We start from the raw sequence: 23,137 nt of genomic DNA, 5'->3' as shown, positions 1-23,137 counted from the left end.
CCTGGTTGATCTCTTATACTCTGCTGCCACCTGCTGGATGTTTTTGTAATTACTACCATTTTTTTCCACCCTTTCTCTGCAGTTGAGAGGCTGCATCAAAGCCTTCTTTATGCGCCAGCCTGAAAAAACAAACAAACGTATAAATACGTCTTCGGGACACTTAAAACATTTAAGATAAAACGTATTTATACGTTTTTGGGAGCAAATGAGTTCATCTGGATTATTCTATACACTACTCACAAAAAGTTTGGGATATTTGGCCTTCACGTGAAATTTCAGGATGAACATAAAATGCATTTATACAGCAACATTGTCAAGAAAAAACAGGGAGCCATTTATTTCGATGATGGGGATTTGTAGACTATTAACAGTTCAAAACAGTTTCAAGTGCTCATTTTTTGTTTTTTGTTTTTTTACCTGTAGTATCATGGAATGTTTTCTTTCGACTGACGGATATTAACTGAAAAGTGCATGAAATGGAATAATAATTTACAGTCTGTTTGTGTTGCTATGCGATGTGAATTGTGTTCTTGTGAGCCTAAAAATTTTGTGTGTTAAAACCAAGTGTCATCAAATTTTAGCACCTTGAATAAGTCATGAAAGTCATATGGTGTTATTTTAAGCAATCAAAATAAAGGTCATTGTTTAAAAAAAAAAAGGAAAAAAAAAAGGTGTGTGTGTGTGTGTGCAGGTGTCGGAGTGTGAATGTGCATCATTGTCAAACCTGTCAGGCATGGACTTCGTAAAGCACTTTAGTGTGTATCTGCTCCAGCTGTAAACTCCTCCGAGTGTGTTAACTTGTATTGTAACAAAGTGACTTGAGAGCTTTTCTTATGGCCATGTTATGGCACCCTGAATGGTCCAACCATCTGCAGGTGGTCCTGAAAACGTTTGCTTGACCTTGTTGTGTCATACCCTTGGTCTGTAGCAATTTTGCATTAGAGGAGAAGCGCCCACCAGATTCCTTAGACACTAAAGCTAGTTTATTTCTAAGTATTTCTAATCGATCAGTTAGGGTCACAGGTAAACTGCCACCTATCCCAGCTGACTTTGGGATGGGGGCAGACCCAAATTAACACTAACATTCAAAGCATTGAACAACAAAATGAGCACAGTTGCCAAACTCAAAGTCAGATCTGGCCTACTGCAACATTTAATGTGGACCACAAAGAAAATAAAGTGTCTCAACGTCATATTTCTTGCTAAATGAATTTGCCACAATATATGTAGCAATTTTGATTCACCTTTTACAGAACACCCCCCCCCATCCACCCACATCCACACACACAACAAATCCCTGTTTAAATGAATTGAAAACTAGTTGTATACATATATATATTTGTGCGCCATAATTTACCTTTACTTTTGATTTTAAATTCATTTTGTTATCAGAAATATATAAAACAATTAATTGCAGGGGCAAAATATATGTAACAGTATGACGATACATCAGTTTCAGACCCTCTTAGAGTCTTTTTGACTCAATTAACATGACATGCATGTTTTTGGAATGTGGGAGAACGATGAAGTATGCAGAGAACATTCAAACAAGCACGAGGAGGATATGCAAACTTGTCACAGGAGGGCCTGAGTCAAGATTTGAAGCCGTGTCCATTTGAATGTGAGACAGTCATGCTAACCACATGTCTCCATTTAGCAGCAGTGAAAACAACTGTTAAGATAACCTTTAAATATATATATGAAAAAATAAATAAATAATACAAATGTTTGAACAGAATATAAACTTCTCTGCCTGGATGCTATGCACTGTTGTTTCATCAATACTTTGGGGAAACTGTCAATATAAGCATCCATGTTACTGTTTTGGCTCCTAAAATAGAAGTGTAAGGTCTGATAAATCAGAAGAAGCAGAATCAGGAGGTTTGCAATCTTGGCCAAGGAAACAGGCCTGAGGAGTAGAAGTAGCGCATTTCCTATTGCTAGACAGTCAGTATAAATGAGTTCTTAGAGTTGCGTTTTTTTGTACAATATGTCCTTTTTATTACCTTTGTTGCTTGAAGAGATAATGAAAACTAAACATAGCTCTTTGAAGTGTTCTCATGGAGATGGGATCTACAAGTTATTGCTATACTCTCTATTGCTCTCCCATAACTCTGGGATGAATTTATGTAATCCAAGCACATTCTTCCCACAGCATACACACCCCTCAGGAACAATTGATGCTTGAATGAACAAGGCTGTTTATGATACATCTTAAGTTGAGTTTTCAGTTGTAAGGTTAGAATTAATTGTTTGAGTCCAACAAATAAAACACTTAAATGATTATGCCCAGTTATATTCTGTGTAAAGTGGTCACTTTTGGAAAAATAAAACCTACAATTTATTATTATTATTATTATTATTATTATTATTATTATTATTTTTATTTTTTTTATAGATCCCAAAAATATTTCATGTATTTCCTTAAAATTTTATGTTGTTTTTTAAAATGGCATTCAGTTTAGTACAGAAAAGTATTATGTGGACTAAGGGCGCCCCCGTGTGTCAGATGAAATAACAATACTGTACAGTACTGTATTTGAAAGGTAATTCCAATCACTGAAACAAATTTAGCAAATATAGTAGATAGTCTAATGTACTATTATAAAGAAATAATAATAATAATAATGATAATGATAATAATAATATTTAAGAGTAAAATTATTATTAACAATATCAATCTCTACGATTGGCTGGCAACCAGTTCTGGGTGTACCCCGCCTACTGCCCAAACCAAAGCCAGCTGAGATAGGCTCCAGCAACCCTCGCGACCTTTGAGAGGAATAAGCGGTCAAGAGGATGGATGGATGGATGGACGGACAATATCAATCCGATTCTATCAAATAAGTTTGGTTCCCCCCCTAACAATCAATTCATTCAAATACTCATGGCATGATCAAAAATGCGGTGATGCGTTTATGTAGTTCAGGGTGAAAGGAATAACAACTTCCATTTGGTTTTGACAGAACGCTACCTGATTAAATCCAGCCTCGTTTTAAATATGGCTAATGCATAATATAAACTAAGTGTTCACATAATTTTAAAGTAACGTTTTTTTTTAAATGCTTTATTGAACAGAACAATATAATATTTCTAAATCATGTGAAAACTGTCCCTCGCTGTTTGTTTAAAATTATCGAGCAGTAGATGGCACTGCAAGTCAACACTCCGCTAAAGCCGTTGCACAACGGACGCATAGATATGACGTCACAAGAGGTAGGTTAACTGAAATCAATGTATTCTACATTAGAAGATAATAACTAACTTGCAAACTTAGTCATTACCAGGATGCAAACTTTATTTATCTTCCACATCACGTAGTGTGGGGATCCTAGTAACACAACACATAAGCTACATTCACAAGTCCCAGGCCAAAATTTTAGGTACAGCTATATATCTGACATACTACTACAACATTCTCTATTAGTTATGCTCTTACAAAAATAACGATACTCTGTGTTGATTCAGGAGTGTGTTTAACATGACCGTTTTATATGGCGCTTTTAGTCGTGTAGAATTTAGTGTTTCAAATACCCTACTCACAAGTGAGGCAAAATATAACGTCAGAAACTCATGGTAACGATATGATGCAATGTACACGGTCCGCTGCAACAACCCCACTAATCAACATCATATCTTAGATGTGGAGAAATAATTACAGACACACTCATAAATGGCAACAGCGTTGTAAATGGTGAGCTTGTCTCCCTCATAGTTTTGATCTTCTGGTTCGAATCTCAGCCCTATCCTTTCTGTGTGTAATTTGCATGCTCTTTCCATACTTGAATGTTTTCTCCAATTTATTCCGGCTTCATCCCAGAATACAAAATCATTCATGTTTGAAAATGGTCTGATAGGTGTGACCTATATGACTATGTGCCCTGAGATACCCACATTCCTAATATGGACAAGCGGTCTAGAAGATGGTTGGATAGACATACAAATAACACAACAAAACTATATTCTGTACATTCTGAATCCAAAAGGTTGCAGCTGCTGCAGGTGGTAAGCCTTGGTGTAATGTAGCACAAAATGTGGCTGCCACTGAAGGTCATTCACTCATTCACTTTCTCTTCTTTTTTTCCTTGCTCCAGGCAACTACTTGACAAGAGGCGTCACTTGAGAGTGACTGAGCTGGCATGCGTAATTAAGGTAAGAGAGATGAGTTTTCCCATGTTTCAAGTATTCTCATTCATGGCACGTTGAGACATTTTCAATTTCACATACATTTGTTTAAAAGATTAGTAGTGTCTCCTTCCAATATTTCTTTATTGGCACCTATAGTTTATTTTTATTTTTATTTTTATGTATTTATTAGACCATGTCAAAATGGCAGTAATAAACTTTACATGTCATTTGACCAAGGCAAAGTGATTGAGAAAATGGAACTGTAAATGATGATTTTAGCCTTCTTCTCTAGTACGGTAGATTGAATGTGTTGAGTCACGGTCAAAAAGATGTTACGTGAGATAAATTACTTCAAAGAGATAAGGAGCACAGACTGTAATGTAACTTGTGTTTTAATTCACAAAATAGACAAGGTGGAAATTCACACAATCAAGATGATGCTACTTGACGGCGAAATGGAATGAATCCATTAGCATTGAATTACTTTTACTATTAAATTAGATATATATTTAAGAAAACTTTAAAATAAAATAAATCTAAACTCTTTTCAGTTCAGGTCAGTGGTGGCCAATCATTTTTCTGCTACATGGAAGTATCCTGGCGCCTGTTTATTACAAACATTAAAAATCTCAATCTGATCTATAGCCACTGTATAATTTACAACCCGACCTTTCATCGTGTTTAAGAGTGAAGCTAGAAATGTTTGTTTTGTTTGTACAACAGTACAGTATATCGCGCCAGACATCCACCAGTTGTGATGCGCCACCAACAAAAGTAGGAAACAAAAGTAGGATTGTAAGTTCCAATTAATGTCAACAACACTTTTCATAACTACAAATATCGCATAGTAAACTGAAGTACATAATATAAGTGAGGTTCACTTGTTGAAGCTGATTTAATTCTATCATCTTGGTTTTATCTCCTTCTCACTATTTTCAGACAAATTGTTGTTTAAAATTAAGTATATTCTGAAAGTAATAGCAGTACACTATCTACCAGCATTGTTTTTAAGTGTAAATAAAATCTGACAGCCTTAATGTTCTATTCCTCAGGGAAATTATCTCCAGGTAATTCCCAACAGTGTCAGTAATGTGATGATTTCTTTTTATGTAGGCAGCACAAATGACACTTTAATGGAATCTACACTTCACTCCAAAAGTATAAGAACAGTGAGGTCAGCTCCTTTATTTCTGTTGAAGGCTGACAGCATTTCTGGTTTGACATCAAAAATGAATATCAGATGAGACAGGTTTAGACGTTTGGGTTAGGGCTTCACAATAACCTTTTTTTTTTTTTTTTCTCACAGTGGCCCCTAATTTGAAATAAAAAAATTTAGTGGTGCATGTAGAAAGTGTAGGGGCACACACTGTAAATCGACTTATGAAGTAAATATTCACATTTCCACTCATTTTCACTATATAAATGATAAATAGACTGACGAGTAGAACAGGAGCTTGTCAGTAACATAAATATTCGACAACAACAACAACAACAACAACAACAACAATAATAATAATAATAATAATACATTATTATTAATCAGAAAATTTGATTGTCGCACATGAGTGTGATGAAAAATGTACTTTCTGTCAAATGTTAAAGGGAAAAATGTCACCATTTATGGGCAGTCTGCACCTCCCACAGCTTTTATTGTCAGGCAATAATATTTAGAGCAAAAAAAGAAAATGCACGTTCAAATTGGGTTTCTGTCTGGTGATGAACAAAGATTGTGATATTCTTTCCTGCCCTTTTGATGTTACTGATTTCACTTGCAGTTGTTTTACAGTCTTTCGTTACAGCTCCCAAAATGTTTCTGTCATCAGCTGTTATTTTTCTTGGTCTACCCATTCAACGACTGTTACTTAGTACATTTTGTGGTTTCTTTCTTCTTCAGGATTTATGCCGATGTTTGTGCAATGACTTTGATTGATTATCCTGCTTATGTCACGTTTCAAATTTTATTTTTTATTTTTTTTACCCGTAGATCCTTTGATCTCTTTTCTCATAGCAAAAAGTATGCCATCACGAGTCTTAGACGAACACTCACTCAGATGTTTTATTGTGTAGATCAAACTCAGATAAAAAGCATGAAACAGTTGTAAGGTCATTCCAAAGTGCAACATCTTGGCTTTCAGAAACACTAAAGAAATGAAGAATAAACATTGTGCTAGTCAGTGAATGTTAATTTTATAGAGCAAGTGCAGGGAAATAATTATGGAGTCACTCCATTCTGAGGAAACAAATATGGAATCATGAAAAACAGACAAAGAAAAAAAAACAATCAAAACACATGACTAGTATTTAGTTGCAGCACCTCTGGCTTTTATGACAGCTTGCAGTCTCTGAGGCATGGACTTGATGAGTGACAAACAGTATTCTTCATCAATCTGGTGCCAACTCTCTTTGATTGCAGTTGCCAGATAATCTTTGCAGATCGGAGCCTTTCTGTGGACCATTTTTAATGTTTTTTTTTTCGATTTCCATCACAGGTTTTCAATTGGGTTGAGATCTGGGCTATTTGCAGGCCATGACATTGACTGGATGCATCTTTCTCCAAGGAATGCTTTCTCAGTTTTTGCTCTGTGGCATTATGCATTGTCATCTTGGAAAATGATTTCATCATCCCCAAACATTTTTTCAATTGAAGTGATAAGAAAGCTGTCCAAAATGTCAATGTTAACTTGTGCATTTATTGAAGATTTAACCACAGCCATCTCCCCAGTGCCTTTGCCTGACATGCAGCCCCATATCATCAAGGACTGTGGGAATTTAGATGTTTTCTTTGTAAATATCACTGGAACGGCACCAAACAAAAGTTCCAGCGTCATCACCTTGTCCAATGCAGATTTGTGACTCATCACTCAAGATAACCTTCGTCCAGTCATCCACAGTCCATGATTGCCTCTCCTTAGCCAATTGCAGTCTTATTCTTTTTTGTTTAAGCGTCAGTGATGGTTTCCTTTTAGCTTTCTTGTATGTCTTGAAGCTTAGATATCTTCCATGGTCTACCAGTATGCTTGACTTTAACAACCCATGCTGTTTGTACTTAGTCCAGATCTTCGATACAGCTGACTGTGAACAGCCCACATCTTTGGCAACCATACGTGTAGAGTTACCTTCTTCAAGAAGTTTGATAATCTTGTCTTTGGTCTTAAGAGACATCTCCCTTGTTGGAGCCATGATTCTTGCCAATCCACTTGGTCCAGCAGCCCTCCAAGGTGTGATAACTGCACTTTTTAACTCACTCACTCACTCACTCACTCACTCACAGAAGCTTACGTGTGTGAATGAGTGAGTGAAGAAAAAAAAATCCGTGCGTGCTTTCAAATTGCCGCGGGAGTGACGTCACGCAGCTGACACGTTCGCCCAGCCCCGTTTGCGAAACGTCACCCCCCCGCTCTGCGATTGGCTGGAGGGTTGTAAATACTGTCTTCCCACGGAAACGTCCCGCTGTTTACAAAACAAACACAAAATGGCAAAATACAGGCTGGGGAGGTGGGGGTTTAGGATGAAATTACCACAAAAGATGAACAAAAACATAGATGTGTAGACTGAGAGAAAGTTAAAGTGTGTACATCCTGTATTTAAAAAGTGCATTTTCCTGAGTGAATCTGGCAGACAGCCCCTTTAAGGAAATGAATTTGACTGGTTGTTTTCCTTAATTTATGCTAAAAATGGAGTGATTCCCTTTTCTTTTTTTTCTTAGAATTGAGTGATTCCATATTTATTTCCCTGCACTTACTCTATAAAAGTAACACAATGGAGCATATGGGTGTACAGTATGCATCTGGCACATAAGAATGATCGTAAAATGCCTCCCCGCCATTGCCTATCAGCCCGGGTTACGTTATGTGTCCTAAACTAACACGGAAATATTTCCTCCTCTCTCTCTCTTTCTCTCCTCTCTGCGTGATCAGCCGCGCATGTTGTGCGGCAAATGACATGCACTGCCCGGAGATCGAGGTGCGTCAGGTTAATACATGCTTTCCAAAAACGTTATTTGCGTCACGCAAACGCCGTGTTTCTATTTGCGCTGGCGTTAGTGAATTAGACGCTGCATATCAATGAGTCTCATTTACATTGGGGTGAGCATATTTTGCGTCAAATGTATGCAAATTACCTCATTTACACACACGCAAATAACACCGGCGCACTGTGACACAATCTGTTTGGCCGCGCACTTAGTGACGGATTTCCCCATCTGCGCGTGTTTAGTGAATTAGGCGCTCCCTAATTGCTTCATTTTTGCCGGTTAGCGCGGTGCAAAGGCAACACAAACCTTTAGTCAATAGGCCCCAATGTTTCTTCATTTCTTTTAGTGTTTCTGAAAGCCAAGATGTTGCACTTTGGAATGACCTTCGACTGTTTCATGCTTTTTATCTGAGTTTGATCTACAGAAAAAAACATCTGAGTGAGTGCTCGTCCAAGACTGGTGATTCCATACTTTTTGCTAGGGGTTGTAGTCGTGTATTGATGTCAAAACTTATTGTTTTCAGTTTACAACTCCCTGTTCCAATAACTTTGGATTGCAGTGTAAATAGTTTCTTGAACTTCATGTGTGTCAGAAAGTGAACTCTTAAATGGACTCACAAGCAATATAGTTGAGAAGTACTCAGTGCATGTAGGACCTGAGGTTGCCTTTCTGCTTGTCTATCTCTAACCCCTCCCACGCTGACTACTACCCTCCAGTGTCTCATATCCATCCATCTGTGCTCTTCCCTCCCTGACTTTGTCGTTCCTCCGAAGGGCTTCCAGCCGCATTGTGTACTGTTTTGATGTGTTTTTACTTCTAATGAGCCAATTGTTCCAGTGTTTTCAGTCCCCTAAGGGAGAGCCATGCAGCTCACAGAAACAGTTTAAAACATAGTCAGCGTACCGGGGAGAGACTGAGGTGGAAAAAAAGCAACAGAAAAATGGCTCAGAGCACGTACAAAGTGAAAAATGTGTTGATGACAGTTTATGACAGCGCATTCTTTTCCCGTCAATTAGACTGTGGTTATTCAAAAGCAATTTGCAACTCCCTGCAGTGGAAAATGTACGCCATCTCCTGGGGCCTTGCTCTGTGATTGTGTAAGTGATGGATCCATTCCATTTCTCTGTGTGGGTCCAAGCTGAAGAAGCAGAAATATTATTAAGAGGAGCGCCAAGCCACAGCACTCCATCTTGATAGTGCTCTTTCACAGACAGAGACGAGGTGTGTGCGCATGCTGAAAGACAGCGTGTGAGGGAGCCGAGTATTGATACAGCCGGTGTTGGTGTTCCTGATTAATTGACATGACATTTTGCTGTTCTTGCTAAATGTCACATCCCATGCTGCGCGCTCGCTTCATGGACGTGCGCCCATTGCAGGCCCTTCCTCCCTTTTGTCTTCTCCACCATCCACCTGGTCTTTGTCCAAAGGTCATACTATATGTGATGTATGAGCAAAAATAGATACGCGAGTGTGATCTCTTTTGATGTCCATCCCTTTGACAGTTTAGTCCAGTATGAGTTGGCAGCGTTGAAGGTTCGAGTTCGTCCTCATTCTGATAAGCATCAGTTCAAAAGGAGCTTAAGGTTGTGTCCTTCAGTTTAGTTCACAGTAAAAGTGTGATGATGAGAGTTGGGGGGGGGGCTCTACCTTCATGTGTTCTTGTCCCCAAAGACCCAATTTAGGTTTGTCTCTATATCTCTGAGAGGGGGAAAAAAAAGTATGGAGAATTAGCTTTCATTCTCGAGTGAATGAGTTTGCTCTATCTTAATGAGGTTTGCCGTGTCAGAGGGAACAGTTCACGGCCTGCATGCTAAACAGGCAGAAATTGGACCAGAGTATTAGCCCCTATACTACAAGAATACATTCTTTCACTCCGGTTGTCTGCTACGCAATTACCCTCATACACAATTTTATCTTGTCACTTCCAAATGAGAATAAAAGAGCAACCATCTTGTATTTTTCTTTCTTTTGGGAAAACTAATTCCAGAATCTAATTAACTGCAGAAAAACATGCCACCAGCTTGACTGGAGACATTGAGTGCAGTTATGCAAATGAACCGGAGCATTGCGGGATGCCATTTGACAGAATCTCATTCTGGATGGTGGCAGACCAGATAGAGAGATTACCCAGCCGTATCTGAGCGCAGGCAAACAGGAAGCGATGAGCCTCATAATTTATTGTGTTGGTATTTCTCTTGTTTGACTTCAGACAGCTCATTAAGGAGCGACTTGTCACATGGCTGGACAGAAAGACAGACTTTAATAAGCCGTCCTGTGCTCCGTCAGCATCAGCTCTTTTCTGCAGTGACGTCTTTAAAATGCATCGCCAACAGAGATTTTACACAATTCATCATCTTGCTCCCTCTCCCGGGAAGGAGTTATTTCATCCTCCCACTTGTCGTTAGTCTGCTTACAGGGCGGCTTCAGGCCAGCCATTTAGACATGGCCAGTGGGTCGAAATAAGGAGAGGCACTTTATAAAAGGCTGCTATGTTTTTTAGTGGGCTTTAAGTGTCACTCTGCTGAGGCTGGTAAAACATCTGCATGTGCTCAAAGTCCTCAACGTCTCATTAAATCTCTTCATGTTTTGCTTTTGTCTTCAGGTATTTTGCATTCAGGAGTACAGAAATAAATAAATGAATAATCAACACCTCCTTGCAGCAGCTATGTTTGTTCAACGGTGATGTCATTTATTTGGCTTAAACCCCATCAGCTCCTTGTTGCATGCCTCAGAGTGTTCGCTTGCAGATGCACATAGCGACACTAAAAAGAAGAAAGGTCCACTCTGGTACAAACAAGCCATTAATTATTGAGAACACCAAACACGGCTGCTTGCTAATTTACATATTTGTTTTAAGTCTTTTCATTTTCAATTCAGGCTCTTCACTGACTCGAAAGATTGCAATGTTGCATTCAAGTGCACTTCTAACTGAATGGAATGTTTATGGCTGTGCACGCATACGAAGAGTACGTTTGAAAGCAGTACAATGAATGAACACGGTATTTTTTTTTTTCTCAGCTATTTGTACACATAAAATATTATACATGCAGTATATCCACAGTGTACATACACATCGTACACTCACAAGAACAATGCATTTCAATTGGTGTCAATTATACAAGGATTCTTGCTATTCGCGGGCTGGCTCGGTCTCTATTCCCTATGAATTATGAATAGCACCAATGACATACATTTATACAAAAGACACTTTGACGTTGAGCTTCGTCACTGTACTATGATACTTTAGACTGCTGTTTTGCTGTTCTTGCATTTTGCATATTTGATCAGTTTTTACCGCCCTCCATTCTAGGTGGATGGCAGTCAGTAGTTTTCAGTTTGTGATTGTGCTGTGTTCTTTTATGTATATTTTTATGTTTACTCTTATGTATACAGGTACATGTTCTTTCATGTACTGTATACTGTGGACAACACTATTATTCCATTGCACTGAAATGCATTGAAGAAGAAAAAAAAACTAAAAAAAATCATCAAAAAACACTTAATATTTAACGTGTCTACCACAAAATATGAGGAAAACATGGGAAAATAATATGATTGCTTGACATACCTAGACTAAATTAAAAACAAACAAAACAAAAAAAACCTTTACAGAGATAATTAGTGACACTATCAAAGAGGTTTTTGTTTTTTGACTCTGGTTGTACTGTATTATTGTAATTTTAGTTACAACACATGCTGCACTACTATGCATACTATACTACTATGCTACAATGCATACTATGCTACATTTGAGACTGAGAGGTTAAACTGCCAGAGAAGCACTTCAATGTCTGGTGCGCAGTGTTGCCCACAGTTACCCTAAAAAGTAATTTCAATACTATACTGACTACTTACCTTAAAAAGTAACTTAGTTACTTTTTGATTACTTAACATTTTATTGAGCCATGTTTATTTTTTTTACGTAGTGTTATTGCCATGGCTACATAACCTCTGTAGAGAGCACAAAGTGTGTGGTAAACCTTAATATTTCTGTTTTAGCTGACACAAACTCAAAATAGTGACTGTACTTCCTTGAAAACGCAAATCCCTAACTCCTTCCTATTTCTGGACACGTTGAGTAGTTAGTGGACTGAAAAGAATGGCTGTGTCCAAATGTGCACCCGCTCCATATAGTGCACTTATGAAGGGGTCACACCATTTTGTAGGGCGTCTGAATGTCCAAAAGAAAAAAATGTAGTGCACTCAAAATTATCCATAATGCATCTTGAAGTAGTAAACATCGATGGTCACTCAACTGGTTGATATAGACGACAGTGCATTGCGCGTATGGACAAAAAAAAACAAGCAGTAGCTCAAGCACAATAATCAAAGCAACAAATCATTATTATTATTATTAACTATATACTATGGAAATAATTAGTTTAAGTTAAAATATATACAACAAAGGAAATAAAATTTCCAAATCAGTTTCACAACATTTTTATTCATAATAAATAGTTGAAGATTTATGCACCGCTGGGTCATGAAAGGTACGGTCGGGCAAGTAGTGAGCTGGCTGTCTGAATCGCCGAACAGAGTGAGGGCTATATATACATAATGAGGGGTTAGGGGATAAGGGTGGACATTCGGACACAACCAATGATGTCACTCCCTCAGACGATTTGAATGAATTTGATTTGAATTTGAAAACTCCCTCAATGCCTTTCAAAACATTCAAGCTGTAAATAGCAATGTTTCTATTTCTTACTTGTCAATGATATACAGGTATAGTTATTTTTAGTGACTTTAGTGAGTTCTAAAGTGTTAGGAATCAGGTGTTCTGTATTTTACTAGTTATTAGGTTTATATTAAAATGTGCGTTAGGGATGACACCGTGGTTAAGAAGAGTGTGCTGTTCATTTAACTTGTGTCAATTCCTTTTCAACAGTGACTTTTGCAGGCTTTTAAGTGGTACTATCTGTGGTAATAAAAGGTGCCATTCACTGAAATACTGATGTTCATTTTCAGTGAACAAATTTTCAGACTTTTCAAAATGTATTTTTTTTTCTGAGAAAATAGACATCATTTTAAATTTCTAACAAAATGTTATGGGAGCTCTCAAGGTTATTTGTACATCTTAAAAATTATAATGGAAACTTAAACACATAAATACCATACGTCTCTATAATTGCCCCCCCCCCCCCAAAAAAAAAATAATCTAAAAATACCTGAAATCTTAAACTTTCACTATTCTTTGTTTTAATGTTGAGAGAGAAAAAAAAAGGTTCAGAAGGTTCCCAGGGTCAGCAGAATCTCTGATAAAGTTAAATAAATACTTACCTGAGATTAAAATGGTTTTATCGGCCATCAGATTTTTTTTAATAAGGCTGATACCGATATTTGTTAAAATGCCCAATATTGGTCAGGCCGATTATCGGTCTATCCCTATGCATGAGGATAGAAGATATGAACACACAATATACTGAAATAAATATGTAGTTTATTACTGGTGAAAACGTGGCAATAAAATAATCAGTCCATGTGCGAACATTCAAAATACAATAAATAGTTGCAATACACGATCCTGAAAGAGAAGGAAGAACAGGTAATGATGTCAATGGTGGGAGCCAAACAAATTCAGACGAGCATTCTTATAGTTGTTCTGTGAAATTGTTAGTCCCAGTGGTTTTTGCTGTACTGCTTTGCCGCCTTCATAATGTTTTAAACTGATTACAAATGTATTTGTGCTGAAAACACTAGGGTGCCTTGTTATACAAGCCCACAAGCGCTTCTTATTAATATTTTTGGCAGACGTTACAATGACTGCTGTACATTACGAATGCAAATAACACCGTCAAAGGGGGTTCTGCTAATTGTCTCGAGATATGCTGCCTCTTGGCCCCTAGCGCCTTCCGTTCCTTGTGATCACTCAACTCTTGAGGGGAAAAGGCTGTTTGATTGGAAGTGGGGGGGGGGGGGGGGGACGCTCTTTGATCTGTGGATTCCACGGTCTGCAAGCGGTTCTTCAATTTCTGTCAACCTGCTGTGGACTTCAATACTGTAGCTCGGATAGGTGTGTATGTTTGCGGTCCAAAGGTTATGATGAAAGAAGTGTGAGTCTTCACAGCTTTCCCAGTGAATTGAAGAGGAGAATGTGGAAAAGCGGTGGAAAAAATAGTGGATAAAACCAACTTCCAAAGAGGTGGCTGTGTTTTTGTCACCCAATGTATTGGTTTCTAAAAGGTCTTGCAGGTGCTCCAGGTTACAATCCCCTATTTCTGTCCTTTGTCGGAAATACCCACTACCACCACAGGTCAGTCGAGTTGACGGGATTAATTTTTGACAATGTGTGAACAGGGGGCTTTTCACAAGGCAATTAGTGGGGGTTGGAGGGTGGAGAGTATGACAATTCAATTCAAGGTACAGTGTTCCCTCGCTATAATACGATTCACTTTTTGCGTCTCCTCGCTGTATCGCTGATTTTTTATTTTTTTTGTGTGCAAATTTGCATGCATTTTTTTTTTTTTTTTACAGTAATGTGCCTATTTTATAAAATATTATGAAGGTTTGAGCATTGAGAATGTTGAAACGAGAGAAATGTGAGAAAGTGTAAATGCCGCGATGAGAAAAGTGTATAAACTGTGTGGTGAGGGGTTTTAGACCCTTCAAACATTTATCATAAACATAAAGCTAACTACTTCGTGGATTTTATTTTTTGCGGTTATATTTTGTAACCTAACCCCAGCGGAAAACGAGGGAAAACTGTAACTTGTAACTGTAACTTTGCCTGTGAATGAATCATGCATTGTCACTGAATAACTTAGATGAAATCATCAACACATTTTTTCTTTTCCCCATGACACTGTCGGACTGGCGAACTCACTCCTCAGCTGAATATAATTGCCCTCCTTTCATTTGTAAAAAGGCCTAGCTAGATACACCAATTCGACGTCAGCCAAATGTGACCGTCGCCTACCCCCGTGGCGTCAGCCCAGACGTCGGCACATCACGTAGAAAAATGCCGTAAATACACACCTCACCGACCCCGACTATTACGTACCTTCAGCGCATGCGCAAGTAATTCCCCTCCATACGCGGGATATAAAAACAGAAGCAATGCATACCGGTTACTTTTGCTCTCACAATGTCCCACCACTTGAATGAAACCGTCCGGCTTTTTTTACAGTATCGTATATAAAAGTAAATCGCGTCCCAAAATCATGCCATAGTTTGGTTTTCATACCTTTGTTGGCGAATCTTTTCACGGTAATATCATACAATGCCGGTCTCTCTTGAACTAAAGGGACGAAGTCATCTTCCCGATCTTCTGTCCAGACATTGTACGTTCAAATGCGGAGGGTACAGCAGGGTGACGATGGGCAAAATGAGCGAAAAAAGAAAACGCTCCAGGCTTTCTATCAGTGCTTTTTATCCACGTTCGTCACTTCCTCTTTCTGCCCCGTGCACTGATTCACTAGCTAACAGCCAATAACAGCTACATTGCCTCGATGCAAATTCAACTTGTCGAATTTGCTGGAAACGCTCAATCAACCCCCCGACTTATTCCAACTCTATCCGACTTTATGGCAGTAATTGATACACTGATCAGATGGCGCATGCCGTCGCCCCAACGCTGTCCGACTACCGACGTCGGATTGGTGTATTGAGGCCTTAAGACTAAAAACGAAGGCTGCACAGAAAATATGCTTAGGAAGTGGTTGAAACCCGCTCCCAGAAATGACAAAGGCTGGAGAAATTCGGTACTCACTGGTCCAGCTACTCCAGCTAGTGTGATAGTTCTCAAACGCTGTCATGCACTGGCTACTAATATGCACCATTATTTATGGTGGAGTATGTATTTTATATATATAATATAGCTCGTGTTTGTTTACCTTGGGGAGCTGTTGAGTACAAAGCTTAGCTCAGGTGAAAGTAATGGGACACAATGAGATGCACACGCTCGTACACACACAAAATACACAAACACGGAAGCATCAAACACTCTGGAGGTCTAAAACAAATGAAAAAGTCCAGAACAAAAACTACGACACAGTTTAGTGGCACTGTGTCGTAGTTTCTGTTTAACCAATGTGCAATATTGTCAGAACAACCCCAGTCTGAAAGTGTCAATTGAAACTGAAAAGTGCCATCTTTGTAAAGGACAGAGATGGGCATTATACAAAAGTTTGCTGGTCCGTCATTCGTCAGTCTGTTATTTTTTCAAGCCGGACCAAACTGTAATCCTAAGCCCCTTAGACCATCACACTTCCGTCATCATTTCATGACTTTTATTTTAGGACCGACAGACAGAATGTCCGTCAGTCCGTCACTCGTCAATAAAATCAGTGTCTGTCAGTGACAGACTGAGAAGTCTGTCAATACTTGACCTGGTTAGTGATGATTACGCTCACGGACGAAAACCAACTTCCATCAGTGCTTAGTCCGGATTTCTTTTTTTTAAAGCGTCTCTTCATTTGTCAGCATAACGGGTGTCCGTCAGTGACAGACTGTCCGTCATTATGTACTGGCGGAATGCCCACCTCTGGTAAATGAGCTTATGTGATTTTGCAGCTTCTTGTCATCTTCCAACACTTAAGGCAAAACAATAATGCTACTAGTTTAACATTTACTGGGGTACCTGGGACAAATTGTTCCACACAAAAGCTGTCTTGGTAAATAAATAGCGATTACAAATACACTTACATGTTCCCTTAAACAATCTCCTTGAAAAAGCTTATGTAGACTGGTGCACAAATTGCCAAATTAGTGCTGATTCACATACACTCACGGTGCAGAAATCTGTCTTATAGGGAACAATTGCCTCTCATACACGACATTTCCAAAATTAAACCTCTAAAATTGTTATGATCATCACCATGTCTCTCTCACACACAAGGAATAGATGCATAGGTGTGGAGTGAACACTTGTGGCCATGAATCAGCAACCCGAAGAATAACTAGAGCAGTAGAGAGACTGCGATGAGTACAATAGAGTACAATGAGGGGTCTGCCACAGCTGCACCCCTCCTCATGCAGCCAGCTGACAAGGGAATATTTTATCAGCCTGGCACAGGAACAAGGAACAAATTCATTTGTAACCACGCACTCCCAGGCAAGGACACAATCACAGCAGGATGAACACTGAATAATCATTAATGGTTATGTATGCACCTGCCTCTTTATGGTTATGCTTTTGTATCATCTCTCACTTAGGGGCGGCTAGTAGCTAGTAGTTTTCGCCAGGCACGTATGTGTGGTTGTTGTTGTGCAGTTCCGTGTAAATAAAGTTGAGTTGAGTTTTTATGGGGAGAGATTTGTAATAATTTGAAAATTATCAACAAATATATTCAGGATATCAATGTTTTTTTTAGATCCACAAATGTATCTATGATTTTCACGTGTTTTTTCAGATCCAGAAACATATTGCCGATTTTCATGTGTTTGCTAATGTTGTGTATGCATTTATAATGACTTACCATTACATTATCGCTGTATCGCTCACTGGGGGTGCGGCAATCACATGGAGAGAGGAGAGGGTTTTATTTTCATTTCCTCATTACAAATTAACCAGTAAAACACCTAATCTTTCATAAAAAAAAAAGAAATTACATTTTTGTATTTCTAGATAGTTTCATAGTATTTGTGTTACTGTGCAGTTTTTGGTTTAATTTTAAAATGTACTTAACATTTACAACAACAAAAATTCTAAAGCCAATTTAAGTTGCTCCATCATTTATAAACATGTCAGGAATCCTGGTACATGCTGCAAATTCCAATCAAAGTTGAATGTGCTATAATCTTGTTTTTATTATTAATTTGTACATACCTTTTAAAGAATTCAAGCAATAAGCGTATGTTGGTTTTAAAAGCGCAGTTTCTTGTTGGTGCAATATGCTGCAATTTACATATGGCTGATTAGTTGACTAATCACGTCTACTGTTGGTGATTAGTCGACAAGTATGTTTGCCGCAGCCCTATAGTTTCAAGGTATCGGTACACACGACACTTGTGACCGTTTTCCGTTCAGTAAATAGAAATAACAAATTAGAAGAATTGAAAATTGCCATTAATTTCATGCAATTTTGAGGAAAACTGCTATTTTGGGAAATATAGGTAGTTCTTTAGAATGATCTGTGATTGTTTGTTTGTTTTTTTGTTTTTTTTATGTATCGAAAGTACTAGTGGTATTGCTACATCGGTATCAGTGACTACTCAAGAGTTGATTAGTTGTACAAGTATCGGTCTAAAAAAAAGTGGTATACGATCATCTCTAATAATATATCATTTTCAAAATTACATTTTTGTTTCTTTCAAAGTTACTCAGCTGGGTGGGAGGGCACCACACCAGCGCACTATTGACGAGCCACCACTCCTACCCAAGGCCTCGATTGTCTCTGGAAAAAGCACATTTTTAGTTGCTGTTCTTTCTTGTTTATTCATTGCTGTCTTTCATTGCACCTGGGGTTTTTGTTCATGTCATCTGCTAAGACGTGGAAGACATTTGGTGGTCTATGCTAAACCCAATTACAAGTCAGCTGAAGAGAATGCAAGAGTGAGCAAGAGAGTTGGAGCATGAATAATCCATGTGCCTAAGTATTGTCAATGGGCTACTGTGTTGGTATGTCGGCACCACTCAGGAAAAACATGGCTGTCTCTTTGGCATTTTCTAGAATCCAACATTTTAAGAAAAGTTACAGAACTTACTCGTTTATGTAAGCAGTCCCACAACCTCAAACATGATCTGATATGCATTGACTTATTTACAATCTCTAAAAAATTGTGTTGTTTTTAGAGAGAGCTCAGTGTTATTCATTCAGCAGCCTGTCCGAATCAGCATATTATTATCATCATCATCACCATCGCTCTCTTTTTTTTTTCTTTTTTTTTTGCGTGTGTGTGTGTGTGTGCGTGCATGCGTGCATGTGATTTTGTGCTCTTTAATTCACCTGAAACCTGTTAAAAATCCCATACCCTTCACCTTAACCGGATACTTCAGTGTCCCGCCAGTCGTGAAGTTGTCAGGAGACCAGAGGATGGATCAAAGAAAAGAAAGATGAAACAAAGTGAAATCCCGCACCAACCAGACACAACCTACCACCCATAGAGATACAAAACTAAGAGTCTTTCACCAACCCCAGAAAACATTTAAATTCCAACAAATTAGCGAGACCTCAAGAGACCAGAGAAAAGACTAAAGAAAGGAAGGAAGGATAGATGAAGCAGAGTGAGATCTACAAACACCAGCCGCCACTGATTCAGCGACCAGTGGGAAAAGCAAATTCTATTTGAATTTCAGTAGATGCTGGTTTAGTGGATCTGGCATGAACCTCCACCAAAGACGAAATCCTTCGACCTCGGCCCGACAAGGCAAGCACAACACCCCAGGGCGCTCCAGGCCACGGCAGCACCAGATCCAACCCAATGGCTGGTGAACCAACCCCCGACACAGCCTGCACCACAAGCCCAACACAGCAGAACGGGGCATGGCTGGCCCACATGGCACCCCACCAGCCCACAGTCCTCTCTACCCCACGAACCCATCCCACCACCCACCACAACCCAGTCCCCATCGGCCACCAAACCCCCAGACACTACCCCCGCCTCCCGCACCCTCCACCCAGCCACTCGCACCACCACCCACCCCCAAACAAACCGCCACACACCAACTCCCCCCCATCCCCTGAACCCTGGGGACCACCCGTTCCCAGGAATCGGCACTGGGGAGGGGCCGGGCAGTGGCGCCGTGCGGGCATCCGCACCCACCCTACTTCGAGCCGCGCGTGGAAGGGCAGAACACTGGCGAGGGAAGGAGTGGAGGGACCACCGGGGGACGGGCGGCACCCCAGAACCCCAAGCCTAGCAGGGAAAGGTCCCGGTCATCATGCCAGCGTGTCTAGTGAGAACTAACCCTGTTACTACTGAGTTCACCAGCTCGCCGACTGGCGGTTAGGTAAAGGCGTTATGTCAATGAGAAGTCCCCACGATGATTCAAAGAAAAGTATGTGTGTGTGTGTGTGGGGGGGGGGGGGGGGGGGGGTGTAGTGGCGGGGCTGGGACACAGATGGGGCACCACAGCACTGCTTAGCGAGGCGGTCTGCCCTAGCTGACGGCTCCCCACCCCGACTCACCCGCCCCTCCTAGTTGTGAGTAATGTAAGTTATGAAAAATACTTTAGAATGTTATCTTGCTTTTAATCTCATCCATTGACATCAAATTCGGTTTGGCCAAGCTGAAGGATGAATGATTCATTTTAGGCCTTGTAATTGAAAACACTGAGAGGAGGCGGCAATTAATCTTTCTCTACCCCTGCTTCAAATTTCCACAGAGAAAACCCTCAAAATTTCAGATAATGGATTAGAGCGATGTTGTTCGGCCGGGTGAGAAAGGAGAGGCGAGGAGTTCTCCATCACCAATCTCTCTGGCTGTGACTGCATCTAAATGACCTGCAGAAAGGGATAAACAGTTGCATCCATCATGGGACGGCCATAGAGGACAGTGATTGATGTCTCTGCCCTCTTCTTTGCTTCTCCCTCCATGGTCAGGGTTAGGCGGTGACACGTGCACTCAAGAGAAATACCTGGCATCAAACAAGGGGGGAAAGGGATTCGGGACACACTGCTCATCCTTCTGTGTGGTTTTGAATTGTCCCCTCCCCTCCCTCTTCGACTTCATAGGATTATCCGTCTTGGTGGATACTGTTTGTTTTGTCAAGAAGAAATTCTTTTTGTGGATTTGCGGTGTGAAGTCATCCATGCAAGGAGTTTGCATGCTTGTGGCTAAATTGAGGCGACTCGGTGTTTGTCTTATATTTGTTTGCCCGTGAGCCCAATCCCGAGTGTTGCCTGCCTGGAACAACTGTGCAGCTTGCTGGCCTCAGAGGTGCCAGCCTGATGGATATTGTGTGTGTGCCAGGCTGTGCGAGCTTTCCCTCCCCACCCCTGCCCCATGAAGATTGATCCCTCATTCCCTCCCATTTCTTTCTCTCACTCCCCTATGAGCCTCTGCCTTTATCAGAGTGTGAATAGGTGAAGCTTTCTGGCTCCAACAGATGGTCAGGGCTGCAGATGAGAGACATACCAAAGTAAGCAGCACACGAGATAAAAAAGCAAAAACTTATGGCAACTGGGAGAGCAGGTCAGGTGAAGGATGGAAAAAGTCAGGAAGATTAACATTGACAACATGCTATGTGATGAGGGAAGCAGGAGAGAAATGCTGGAGGGGGCGGGAAATCCGGCAAAATTGAATTGTAAATTGAGAGAAACTCTCTCCTCCCTCTTTCCCTCCCGCTTGTATTTATCTGCTGTGAGACCACGCCTCTCTCCTTTCACTTGTCAGTGCGTTTATAACAGTGAGCTATCTGCACCGAGGCTGCGCGGGGGGTGGGAAGCGATCCTCACTCAGGCGACTGGATCTGAACAGACCGGACAGGACTAGATGCTATGGACTTGCCGGAGCAGGTGTGTGTTATTCTATCTGTGTGCATGTATGACAAGAATACGAAAGGGAAGAATGTGTATGAGCTTGTAGTGGCCGCTTGCTCCTCTGCAGGACTTGTCTCGTGTGTAGAAGGTACAGTGCTGGAGCTTTGCCCTAGTTTACACATGAATACTCTCATTTGTTCTGTCGGTCACTGATATTTGTCATGTGGCAGTGCTCATTGGGCTAAGACGAGACTGGACTTGATGTGTTATGCGGCTGGCTTGATGCTAGCCTTTTGTGACTTTAGAGTTCAAAGGCAGAAGTTGGTACTTGACACACTGTAGGCGCCATTCGTATTTTAGAAAGTGTTAAAACAACTATAGTTTGCTGCAATTGGACGCTTAATTCATTGTCATGTGATGTTGAAATGGTCACTTCTCAGAGCTTAGGTGTGGACTCTTTGTCTCAGTGGGTGTTTTAAAATACGGTACGTTCATTGTCTCAGCTTCAGTTTACTCAGCCAAATATAATCCAGTTGCAAGTGAGTGCTTGTCTAAATTTAGAGACAACCTCAAGGCTGAAAAACTATGGGTTTCCCCAGTAGGACAATTTGTTTGTTTACCTCTTCAACACTGTTCATTTTTTAAAAGCCACTCACCATCCATCTATTCGAGGGTCGCCATTATGACATCTGCTTCTCCCATACAACCACGCACATGTTCTTGGCGAGCGAATATTCTCGCTATCCGTGTTTTGTCAATATCTTTATGGGTCAAGAGCTTGTGTCACCACTTACCACTAAGCTGTGGTGGTTATGATAGTGGAGGGGGCTTCAAGAAGTGACCTCGAGGGTGAAATATTCATGTTGGAGCCGGCTCAATGGTCCATGCTGCAAGAAGCGATATGGGTGGATGGATGAACAAATGTGAGGATGGAGGGAAGAAGGGAAGGAAGGAAGCTCAGGGAGATACATGTTCTTAAAGCATTCATTATTTATCACAACGCACTCTTCCATGGAAGCTCTAACCCCCACATCAACTGGCCTCTTTTCTCACTGAGATGCCTGTGGACTCAAGTAGGAGGACGCTCCCGCTAAGTCCACCTGTCTACTTGTCCCCAAGGCAACGCACGCACGCACTAATGCCCATGCACGCCCACAGATGTGCATGACATTTTCTGCACACACGGCATTAATAGGAAGTTAGTGAGCACAAAATCACAACCACAGGTGTGCTTATATCTTCGTACAGTATTTCCCACCATCAGTCATCTCTTTCAGAGGCAAATTAAAACCGCTCACAATCAAGGAGTGGCGACCTTGAGACCTGTTGATGGTGTTTGCCGCCGCCGTGCTGTGAATGCACAAGTGACCGCGTGGGATTTGTAAGGCGCTTGACGTGCTGTTTTGTAAAGTGGCTGGAAAATGTGCAGAAGTGGCGGCGAGGTAGCCAAGGCACTCGCATGAATATTTATTGTATGCTAATGCGGCGGCTGTTGACTCAAGCTGTTGATGAAGAAAAGGACATCGTCTTCATTGCACACTATCGATAAAACGCATTGTGGATGGATGCGTCCACATTTTTGGACGTGGGGTGACAGGTGGTGGATATCAGTGGCAGCTGTCAAGGTGACACCACACAATGGTCTCTGTGGGGATCACACATGACCACTTCTGCC

General features: G+C 40.5%; 1 protein-coding gene across 4 annotated transcripts in view; it reads left to right on the top strand.

Annotated features, from left to right (window-relative positions):
- Window positions 1-23,137, top strand: part of sulf2a (sulfatase 2a) — a 96,059-nt gene that overhangs the window by 18,342 nt on the left and 54,580 nt on the right. For 2 of the 4 annotated variants that reach the window (XM_077528969.1, XM_077528970.1), the window contains exon 3: window positions 4,095-4,152. The gene's annotated coding sequence lies outside the window, so the exon portion shown is untranslated. Of the gene's footprint in view, window positions 1-4,094; window positions 4,153-21,357; window positions 21,499-23,137 lie in introns of those variants that run through there. The other 2 variants (XM_077528971.1, XM_077528968.1) reach the window with 1 other exon arrangement.

The sequence above is a fragment of the Festucalex cinctus genome, chromosome 8 (genome assembly GCF_051991245.1).
Source record: "Festucalex cinctus isolate MCC-2025b chromosome 8, RoL_Fcin_1.0, whole genome shotgun sequence".
In the NCBI taxonomy this organism is placed as follows: Eukaryota; Metazoa; Chordata; class Actinopteri; order Syngnathiformes; family Syngnathidae; genus Festucalex; species Festucalex cinctus.
This window is presented reverse-complemented; position numbering and strand designations above follow the sequence as displayed.